Genomic DNA, 13,030 nt, shown 5'->3' with positions numbered 1-13,030 from the left:
ATCAGCAAAGATGCAGTGAGTGATCTACTCCTTGGGACTATTCGATACAAAAATAATCTTTATAAACAGTTACATGATTAAACTACGACAAAAGTCCTAATGTATTATAACACGGTCATCAAAAGAAAAACAGTTCAAGTACTGGCTATCCTAGCTAATTAAATAACCTGTGTTAAGGTCAAACAGTTGCTGATAACTCAGTTTTCAAGCCAGATATTATTAAGATTATACTACATACTATAGGTATTTCGTAAAATTATGATTAAGTACTTAGTGTTTGTAAAAGCCTACTTGAATAAAGTATATATTGATTTTGATTTTCGATATTAAAATGTATTAAGTACATTAAGTGTATTAAGCTACAAATATAGATAATTCTTAGAATATAGTTCTTATTTTTTTATTTATTATGTCACAGTGAAGTGAGGTAGAATATGGGAGACACTACACATGAAACTAACTGATCATTGCTGGTTTACACAAATCAATTTAACTTGTATTTATAATTAAGATGAATTACTGAATTATAAATTTATTATGTTTTATAATACATTAGTCGCCCGCAGCTTCAGGTTATCATATGTTAGGCAAAAGAGTAGCCAATGTCCTTTCTTAGAATTCAAGTTTGTTCACACCAAATTTCATAAAATTTCATCGGTTCATTGGCTGTGAAAGAGTGACAGAAAGAAGACAGAGTTACTTACACATTTATAATATAGATTAAAGTTTATTTGAACAGCATTGCTGACAAATGGTTTGTCAGCTAAAAATTCAACAAATACTACATAATAAACAAATGTCATACTATATCTAAAGAAGACTTTTAAATGCTTAAGGATCAATACAAACTTTCAATGTCTCTGGATCAATAAGGTCATATCAGGACAAATTTAACAGCAACGGATTTATATACCAGTCACAATAAACTTAACATCGTTAAAACTAATTTATGAACTTGATAAAAATGTCAATAGAGACAATAGCATTGTAAGGCATTATTATATGATATCGGGGAATTTCTAGAAACTCCTGGGAGCAGGATAGCGGCTGAGTAATGACTCCTAAACAAGCTATACCGCTTTTATCGTTCACCTACGACGTTGTTATAGGAGTTAAGAGCAATATAGCTCCTAGCGTTAAACCATAGCCTCGAGGCAGCCTGCTCAGATAATGCATAATAAAATCAGTAGATACTCTTTTTGAAGTCGAGATGGCCCAGTGGTTAGAACGCGTGTATCTTAACCGATGATTGCGGGTTCAAACCCAGGCAAGCACCGCTGATTCATGTGCTTAATTTGTCTTTATAATTCATCTCGTGCTCACCGGTGAAGGAAAACATCGTGAGGAAACCTGCATGTGACAAATTTCATAGAAATTCCGCCACATGTGTATTCCACCAACCCGCATTGGAACAGCGTGGTGGAATATGTTCCAAACCTTCTCCTCAAAGGGAGAGGAGGCCTTTAGCCCAGCAGTGAGAATTTACAGGCTGTTGTTGTTGTATGTCGTACTCTTTTTCAAGATTTAAAAATACAATGTCACCTTTACATAGTATAAAACAAAGTAACTTACAACTGTCTGTCCTTATGTATACTTTAGATCTTTAAAAACACTGGACAGATTTTAATGTGATTTTTTAATAGATAGTGATTCAAGAGGTAGGTTTTAGTATATGTTACATGGACAATATAGTAAAGAAACAATTTTAGAAGTTTCTTATGTTATGTCTTAATTAATAAATTCTGTAGTATATTTAGTGTCAGTTGCTAGTGATAAATAAATGCAAGTATATATGTATGTATGTAATATGCTTGAAGTCAACAAGTATTAGGTCAACGCGTTTTATCATCTATATAATCCCTTTTCACTCATTCTTTACAGGTATAATATGATGAGTGGGTGGTATCCACACAGGCTTGTGTGGGTTTTCATAGGGTTTCCCAAATATAATGTAATAGAAGTTATAATATTTTGACCGACTACCTCGTTCTTCTAGTGGATCTTGGGGTAGACCACGAGTACGGTATTTGAAACCCAAATAAATAATATTATCGTGAATTTCGTTTTAACATTAAATAATGTACTAATAATTATAATAAAATCCCTTAAGGCGTAGACTAGTGAAATAAATAAGTGAGGGTTCGGTCGGTTTGAATAGGCTGGAATATCTTCGCATAAAATTCGTTTTGAGTGCTTTGTCGGTAGCTGCCTAGGTTAGACTTTGTAATGGAGTTTACTACGATTTTGATTGAAGCGGAACATTCGTTTGTTACCTTAATCACTATTAAAACTAGAGTTAGAGTTATTAGTTCAATATTTAAGTTAATAAAATTTTAAACTAAAATTGCAACTCGATAGCTTCTGGGAATAAAATAAAATTCATGTATTCAATATAGAAGCATCACACTTATTGTCTGTCAAATAGAACACTACAGCCAGTTTGAAAAAGAAAATACCGTGATCTGAGAAACGGCGAAATAAAGTCAGCGGGTATTTTTTTTCAAAGAATTAATTTCAGTTCTTTTTTTATAACTATAAAGTCTCAAATTATATTGCCGCTTAGATTCACATGATCTTTGATTGGTTAATGTTGAAAAGCAAACAAATGTACCGATGTCAAAGGATTTTATTATCGTACTAACTTATTCGAGACCATTCTAGGATACAAGTAAACTGTAAAGTCAAACGAAAAATAACAAAAACCTATATAGCCAGTAAATATTATTAAAGACCTAATTTTATTGATAAGTCATTTTGTAAGACCCAATGCCTTATGACATTGTTTATATTAGACAGCTCACTGGCAAAAGATTATTAATCTTTTGCCAGTTTTTTGATAAAACAACTATTCCGTGGTGAAGAAATTCATCGATTTCTCTGTAAAGAAATGGAACTAAACAGTCTTCACTGGCTGACATTTGAGATATTTCTTTAGTGACGAAATGGATTGGAAGAACGTCCTTAACATATGCCATTTAGTTCAACACTTCCCATACATTCTCCAAAATGTTTCCTAAGATTCATGCAGCCTAACTTTGTCTTGACGAAACACAAAACTTTTCATTACTCATTACAATATATTTTTCTCTATCAGTTATACTCTTATTAAATATATATCTTGTTGTAATGTTTTCATAAATACATTAGTAAATTACTCGCAACTTAAAATAACTCCAAGTAAGTATTATAAATATTAAAAAGAAATATACTAATTGAACAATATTATTTAGTAGGTATAAATAAAAGTTCTCACGTTACTATTCTAATAATTAGTTAGTCAGTTTCAATAAAGAAAAGTAAAAAGTAAAGTAACAGCCTGTAAATTTCCTACTGCTAGGATAAGGCCATGTCTTCCATTAAGGAAAGAGTTTGAAACATATTCCACCACGTTGTTCCAATGCGGTTTGGTGGAATGCACATGTGGCAGAATTTCGATGAAATTAGACACATGCAGGTTTCCTCGCGATGTTTTCCTTCACCATCGAGCACGAAATGAATTATAAACCCAAATTAAGCACATATATATAGTGGTGCTTGCCTGGGTTTCAGCTCGCAATCATCGGTTAAGATGCACGCGTTCTAACCACTGGGCCATCTCAGCTCCACTACTAAATAACAAACAGTATTTTTATTTGAACTCTTAAATCATAATCGTTATAATATTAATACTCTGAATCAGAAACAATAACTTGACTATGGATTCTGTTTCTAGAAATTAATTAGTAGTTAAATAATATCTTATATATACAAATCTATAAATTTATGATTTTGAGAAGAGAATTAATTATCAAGTCCAGTCAACGCTTGATTCAAAATAATTGATTGAAAATGATGTCACAAATTTGTATATAAAAAGTATGTTACTGTGAGTTTTATTATTATATTAAGTACTTTTACAATTATTAGTGATTTAAATTTTTATAATTTTTTTGTAATAATAAATTACAAATGTACAAACATTATCTATACTTATAATAAATCTGTAGGGAGGTCAATTCTGTACATGAAATATTTTTCCAAAATAACTATCAGAGGTTGAAAAGGGGTCGATACTGATGGCAAAAATGCAATCAGTAAAATTTTTGTCCGTCTGTCTGTCTGTCCATATAACCGTTATAGAAACAAAAACTACTCGACGGATCTTAACGAAACTTGGTGCAATTATTTTTCATACTCCTGAGCTGGTTATAGTATACGTTTCATCACGCTACAGTCAATAGGAGCAGAGAAGTGAAGGGAAATGTCAGAAAATGGGAAAAGTTACTCCATATTTTAAGCTTCCGTCGCGTGTACATCCTTAATGGTTAAAGCTACATAGAAATTGTGTATTACGGAAATGTTCTACTTAAAATTATGTAAAAAATATCCCATGACAGCCTTTGTCTATCTTTTATGGTTGACTCACAATAACACGTGTCACTCCCAATAGCTTAGTAGTTCGAAGCTTTCTGATTATATTTGTCTATTCCATATTTATAACCCTCTCAATCATCCCAAATTAAAAAAGTTAATAGTATTAACTATTAAATAAAAAAGAAGCATAGAAATCGGTATAGAAACACCAAAGTTATACATGAAATACGCTAATAATAAAGCTATCGCACGTGAATACTAAATCTATACTACTATATAAATCTCTAGAGTCTGTCTGTACACTTATTTATGTCGTAATTCGTCATAAGTATTCTTTTTATGATTGACTGACATAATTTTTACCATTTAAGACATTTTTGTCTGTCTGTATGTTCTGCTATAACTCGAGAACAGATGCACCGTATATCTTTATAAAAATTGGTATAAAGGAAAAAAATTTGCTTGCGCAAATGATGTGTGGATGTGTATGTATGTGTGTCATCGATAAACTCAGAAATTATTTGATCAATCATTAAGATTAAATGAATAACGAGATTATGCTATCCCCATTGATGTAACTCGCCACTAGGTAGCGCTGCGATATAAATATACCAACACCGTTCAACCGATTGACACGAAAATGAGTACTTTTTTTACGGAGAAAGTGATTATTTCATCCGTATCATTAAAAATAACCAACAGATGACCCTTACGAGTATCATGATGCATTTCTATGCCGTTCAACCGATAAGTATAAAATATGAAATAAAAAAAGGAAAATCATTGATCATCATTGAATCAAATAATTGATATAAATAGAAACCACCATGCCATATGAAATAAAAGATCGGAATATCAACAATATATGCGCAGCGTCATCCAAAAGAGCTACGGAAACAACATACCAACAAGAAATACGTTAAGAAACAAATAGAATCCGAATTTCTACTTTGAGAGTTGCCAAAACCGTTAGTCAACGTAATGATCAAGTTCCAGATCTTCGAACAAGCATCTTCATCAAGAGATACTGCAAAAACCTGACGAGCGAGCCCAACGACTGGATGATCAACGATTAAAATAAACTAAGTAAAGAACTAGAACCTATCTCAATAAATCCCGATGTGATCATTGATTCAATGAATATAGTATGCCCATATTATCACGCTATGATGTTTAAAATAAACTGCTGGTATAGTGCTACTCCACTGGCAAAAAGCATTTACCACAACTGGTTGAACCATCAGAATCTTTTCTTATCAACGTTACGGGAACTACTGAGGAGTCTGAATATTTCCTTAAGCATATTAGAAATTACAATTCTTGCTTTGAAATGACATCATTTGGAGCAACAAATATTGTGAAATTCAATAATTTCGCGTCTACGTTTAAAGTGTATCATATGATTGGTTCACTTCTTCCACTATCTAAATAAAATCTCCAGTTTCTGGACATTTATTCCATGGACAACGTAGAAAAAGATTGATCTTCGATGCATGTTCAGTACCACAACTAATCGAGAAATCATCGATAAATTTAGGATTATGCTTTATGAAAATAAATGTTTAGTTAAAGATTTTAAAACTGCTCTAGAAGGTGAAACAACAAATGATTCAAAGTTATTATCAATGCAGATAGAACGCCATTGAATGCAGAGCATGAAAGGCATTTTAATGCTGCCGTAGCTCCTGAAATCACAGCTGTAGTTGTCGGTACAGAAATTACAAAACGAGGTGTTGTTAACATTAAGCGACACAAAAACAATCAAGGTGTCGCTGAAACACATCAATCGTATGACAATTATAAAGATTATCTAATTATGTTTATGCAAGCAGAACATGGATATCATCTCGGACTGTATCAAAATATTCTCACGACAGGTGACATCGAAGAGTTAGTTATATGGATTTTTTTGCATATTGTTTAATGATTAGAGATAATCAATCTAACCATATTATGAAGTGTCGTCAACTGTTTTAACAATTCATTGTTGATATGTACGCTATGGTCGAGAACGAACGATTAAACTACATTCGATACAACCAATCAAAACTCTGAGCCAAAGAGTACATTTATTTACGAGATACAATATCGAGTGATAAGTATCTGCTGATATTGGACAAAGATCTTCGTGGAACAGTGGAAGTCCAAGACATATACACGAATATGCTCAGGATGCTTTGATGTACGTTCGCAAGTAATGACAAGGTTGTAGGTAAATGTAATAATATCGATATTCGATAGAACCGAATAAAAAAAGACGTGTTGGTTTGATGCAAACTTTTACAGACTATAGAAATTTAATTAAAAATTTTATCTTACCTATATAACATCTTATAAGTTTATGGGTGTAGTTTATGGGTGTAGTTTATGGGTGTTATAACCAATCTGCAGCCTATCCTATCGAGAACATCATTGAAGAAGATGAAATAGATGACGAATATTAAATTTTTTTTTATAAGAATTTGATTAGATCTCGAATGTTTCTTGATTTCTTGCTTTATTATTTGTACATTGTTGATGATCAGTAATTAAATACAAAATGAAAAATTAATTTTTTTTTCTGCGACTAATGCGCAGCGAAGCGAGCGGGTATAGCTAGTCTGAAATAACTTTATGAATTTTCTTATTGCTTAAAAAACAGCTTAGTCAGTATTAAATGTGCTTGTTTTTGTATCCTATATCTGAAGGTGCAATCAATCGATTAATACAAAGATAGAAGAAGGATGGATGGATAGACGGATAGATAGGTAGATAAATCAAATCAAATCAAAATAAACTTTATTCAAGTAAGCTTTTACAAGCACTTTAAATCGTCATTTTACAATTAAGTGAAGCTACCATCGGTTCGGAAAGTAGATTCTACCGAGAAGAATCGGCAAGAAAAAAAAGCAGTACAATAATTTCAAAATTCATTGAAACACGAGATTAATTATGAAATCAAATGAAGCACATATAATTTAGTGCTGAAATTGAACCTGTCATCTTCAATGCAAGTCTACCAATTTTTACTTCAATGAATAATTTGTTAAGGTTTCTAAATTACAAAAATATTTCCGCTGATTTTTTTTATGGAATAGGTTGGTGGACGAACATATGGGCCACCTGATGGTAAGTGGTCACCATCACCCAGACTTTTTTATGGTATAGGTTGGCGGACGAGCATACGGGTCACCTGATGGTAAGGCGTCACCATCACCCATAGACAATGACGTTGTAAGAAATATTTCATTTGGAACTAAGATGCTATGTCCCTTGTGCCTGTAGTTACACTGGCTCACTCACCCTTCAAACCGGAACACAACCATACTGCGTATTGTTATTTAGCGGTAGAATATATGAGGAGTAGGTGGTACCTACCCAGGCGGGCTTGCACAACGCCCTACCACCAAGTGTATAAATAATTAAAATGTTTAGTTTAAATATTCCTTTCTATACATTAAAAGTCTGTGTTAATTTCACATTCAATTTAATCTTTTAAAAGAGTTTGAGCAAACTTGAATGCCATTTTAATTTGAGTATAACTTTATGTGAGTACTAGCTTTTGCCTGGGCCTTTGTTCGCATAGAAATTGAACATAAAAAGTCTAAATACATTGAGAGACAGCTGGAAATTCAGAACATTAGGTAAAATAATTGTTTCATAAAAAATTGATCTCATAATCTTATATATGTAATGTATGTAATGTAGGTAACTATAATTTACTAGTTAAATTAAGCACCTCAAGATCTAATTAAAACAAAACGTATTTCCAACTTCTATATTTAAAGGAAGAACAATTCTGTCATATAACATATAATAATAATAATAAATAAATATGAGACAACATCACATACATAACTCTGATCCCAATGTAAGTAGGTAAAGCACTTGTGTTATGGAAAATCAGAATTAACGACGGTAAGACAAACACCCAGACCCAAGACGACAAATACGACGACGAAAACTCATGATAATCTACATCGACTCGGTCGGGAATCGAACCCAGGACCTCGGGGTGGCGTACCCATGTAAACGGGTGTACGCACCACTCGATCACGGAGGTCGTCAAATATAAATATATATTTTTAAAACCAGAAGTAGGAAGTACGCTAACCTCTAAATCAATTATCTTTAATTTACAATAACAATTAACCTACCACAAAAGAAAACCAGTAAACAAGACAAATGATCAATAATCCATATTACACAGTAATAATAATAATGGCGATCCAAAATGTGTCAGAAGCAAAACTCCCGCCTTTTTTTAAGGGAAGTTGTGTGATTTGACGCAGATGATGCTTGTTTATTCCAACAATATATAATACTTTTTCTGAATAAATGCGATACAATCACTGAAAGATTTTTAACAATTGTAGCAGTTAAGTTGGAAAAATATCCTGATATTGGGTCGTTCAAACAAACATACATAATCGTTAGCTAAAGTTGTTATAAAATTACTATAGATTATTCGGGTGAAAGAATTCTTTTACTTAAGGCAATAATATATAAACTAGGTTGAAATACAATATAATAACAAACAGATAAAAACGGTTATTTTTTTATGTTGGCGGGGCGAACGAGCATATGGGCTACCTGATGATAAGTGGTCACTATCACCCATAGACAATGAAGCTGTGAGAAATATTAACTATTCCTTACATCTTCAATATGCCACCAACCTTGGGAACTAAGATGTTATGTCCCTTGTGCCTGTAGTTACACGGCTCATTCACCCTTCAAACCGGAACACAACAATACTGAATACTGTTATTTGGCGGTAGAGTGACTGATGAGTGGGTGGTACCTAACCAGACGGGCTTGCACAAAGCCCTACCACCAAGTAAATATTTCTTATTAGCGTGATAAAACCCCACGAATTAAAACTTATATATAACAAACATAGGGCTTAGATAATATAACCTATACTTATAAATTATCGTTGTAGCGCCGTCGAAGCCGTCAAAACTATCATACCAAGTTACCACGTGGGACCTCTTGGTATACACCCGCAACTAATTATAAGTGAAACATCTTCGAAACTTTGATAGCGCGATACACAATTCATAGGCTATTTCCTTGGATTGTTAGAAGGGTGTGGATCACCCTCGGTGTAATTAGGTGAAGGCCGCAAGATATCGCCATCGCTTTAATTAAGACGATTATATGTAATGCGTTGTGTGTTAGTTTTTTTGCGGATATTATCATTATACGTATAGTGTGTGTCGTTTGACCTCCGTGGTCGAGTAGGTTACACAGGTTTTCATGGGTACGCCGCTCCGAGGCCCCGGAAGAATCGATGTAGAAAAGTTCATTAGTTTTCTACGTTGTTGGCCTGGGTGTTTGTGCTACCGTCGTTACTTCTGACTTTCCATAACACAAGTGCTTTAGCTACTTACATTGGGATCAGAGTAATGTATGTGATGTTGTCAAATATTTATTATGATTAGTGTAGTTGGATACGAGGCGTCATGCAAAGGATATCATTCGCTGGTTTGCTATTACGAATCAAAAGGCTGGGAAAATGTATGAAAAAGACATATACTATCATCACATATCAGCTGGAACACTTGTCCACTGCTAGAAAATGGCCTCTCCCAAATTTCTCCACTACAACCGGTAGTGGGCTACTCTATTCCAGTGGCTTCCCACGACCCACAATCGTTAGTCTGTCTTGTCCACACTACTTTTTACGCTTTATAGTCAACTTCCTAAATATTAAATAAATATAGAGAGAAAGAAAGAAAGAAAGAAAGAAAGAAAGAAAGAAAGAAAGGAAGGAAGGAAGGAAGGAAGGAAGGAAGGAAGGAAGGAAGGAAGGAAGGAAGGAAGGAAGGAAGGAAGGAAGGAAGGAAGGAAGGAAGGAAGGAAGGAAGGAAGGAAGGAAGGAAGGAAGGAAGAAAGAAAGAAAGAAAGAAAGAAATGTTTAGTAGGACACAGTACATAATAAAAGAATAAGAAGTATAAAAATTTAAAACATCACCCCATTTCATCATCTGTTGGATTATGAGTCGACCATAGGGAATATTTACCGAAGATCAAGCAGTGTATCTCAGAGTACTATGACCATCTTATTGCGACCCCCAACCGGCCTGCCAAGTATGGCGATTACAGCATATCCCCGAAAAATGACAGATGCTAGTGATTTATTAAAATAATGAAAACTTTATTTCGTGTTCGTGAGCAAAACGAATAGTTTTTTTGAGTTTTGTCAGGTCAGGGTATAAGATATCTCTATTTCGAATTTAATCGAAATTCGTTTAACGGTTTTTGTGTGATTGAGTAAACTTTCATATTATTTATAATATGAGTAGGTGTTTCGGCGTATAACACCTACACAATTAATTTTATATAATTAACTAACACTAAAAAACTTTATTACAAATGTCAAACGTCAAACTTCGTAAACGTTATTAATTGTCAATGGTCATTCGGCCTATTCTCTCTCCGCTCGCCACGCTGTACACACTGTGTCGAGTAGTTATTGCTAATACGAAGGAAACCGAACAAAGGAGCTATGTTTTAAAAAATGAATGATAATTAATGAAGCTAATTACCATAATACAAAAAAACAGCTTGCAGTGCAAAGGCCTCTTAGGCAAAGAAAGATTAGGAGCATATACAGTACGCCGTTCCATTGCGGATTTGTTGTTATAGAACGAAACAACTTAGATGTAGCATCGGCAAAATTCGTAAAACCGATCACATCCGAATTAAATACGCTATCGCAAATTATCTAAATGTATTTATTATGTGAGCATGATCTTTATGCAAACGTAATAACTGGTCATATCACATGACCTAATACATTCTTCAATTTGTCACTTGCTTTCTCGTGTTGAACTGACGTAAGAATCTACAGCGACGAATAGCGTCGAATGGCGCGATAGACAGCTATTTCTATTAGTTGTATAAATCGGCAGTAATTGGTTTTATTGAATTTGCCGATGTTACATCTAAGTTATGTCATACTATACCTATTACGCAAGATATTATCAAAAATGAGCAGTGTTCCAAACGATATTTTTTTCATCATTTTCCATTTGAACACGTGATAATTTATACACAAATGACAATTCAATTACCTATATTTTGAACCCGCAATCTTCAATAACAATTAAGTTATTCAGGCCACTGTACTATGTGAGCTCAATCATATATAATTACCATCATAATGGTGCTGAAATTCGAAGCGATCCTAATATAATAGCAAAATAAAATTATGTTCGTGTAATTTAATTTGAAGCTGGCAATCAGCTTTAACTAGCACTGTTTATACAATTTGCAATTTTGTTAATATAACTAAAATATTACATTTGTTGATATAATGAACAATATTTTTATTGTGTTTTATTAACATGCATAATACTAAGTAATTTAATTGTTGGATGAAATGAAGTGTAACTACAATAACAAGGGAGATAAAACGGTTCAATTTGCTCTGATCAACTGTTAAATCTATGACGACCTCCGTGGTCGAGTGCTGTGAACACCGGATTTCATGGGTACGCCGAGGTCCCGGGTTCGATTCCCGGCCGATTTAGATTATCATTAGTTTCCTATTTTGTCTTGGGTGTGGGTATTTGTGGTGTCGTCGTTTTCCAAAACACAATTGTTTTAGTTACTTACATTGGGATCAGAGTAATGTAAATGATGTTGTCTCATATTGATTTATTTAAATCGAAATAAATACCTTACCGCCGAAACAACAATTCTTAATATTGTTGTGTTCCGGTTTGAAGTGTTAGTGAGCTAGTGTAACTCAGTTACAACAATATTAAGAATTGGTTTTGACGGTATCTAATACTATTTAACAGCTGATTGCGTAAAATGCACATTACATCACACACACAAAGTTAATGTCGCATTGTAGATGTGAGAAATAATTAAATTGTTTCACGTCACCAATGCTTATCAAATTGCCAAATTGTCGTCCACTATTTTATAAAAATCGTGATTCTTATGCCATTTCCTCTCCTAACAATCTTGAATCTTGAGTATTTGGTAACCTTAAATGTAATCTTGTAACATGGCGATACAGTGATTATAAAAGCCTACTTGAATATCAATAACATAATACTTGAATGATAATGAATTACCAGTATATTCCGTTTGAGAATGAAAACAAATGACAAAATTTCCTCTTGACAATTTTACACCACCTGATTTATAGACCGGCTCATATAATTTATACTACCTTCAAGTATTTGTGCCAAATGTTCTTCTCTAATAGTATTATACATGTCGAGTATACTTGGGTCTAGGTATTTTACTGGAAGACGTCCAAAGCTAGACCTTGAGGAAATCTAGACCTTTACATAATATGGCCTATACGGAAGTAAGCTTAAAATTTGACCTGACTTTTAATATATTTTTCAGATATCTTTGAGTTTTACAAACAAAGAATTGACTTGATTTTTTTTATATTATAGATATAGATACCACCTGCGACCACCCACCATCACATATGTTACCATCAAATAACAACACTCAAGCCAGTAGTGATTCAACTTAAATGGAGATTGATATTAAGCTCGCTTGGTATTTAATGGAATAACATTGCATTTAAAAAAATGAAGAGCCTATCACCATTTACGGATCGTTATGCAACGATTGTTCATTGTACTATTTCGACACGTTTAATAGTTTAGATATATTACATAAGTAACCGACAAACAAAGAAAAAACAAGTAATCAGTGT

This window comes from Vanessa cardui, chromosome 14 (assembly GCF_905220365.1).
Source record: "Vanessa cardui chromosome 14, ilVanCard2.1, whole genome shotgun sequence".
Classification (NCBI taxonomy): Eukaryota; Metazoa; Arthropoda; class Insecta; order Lepidoptera; family Nymphalidae; genus Vanessa; species Vanessa cardui.
This window is presented reverse-complemented; position numbering follows the sequence as displayed.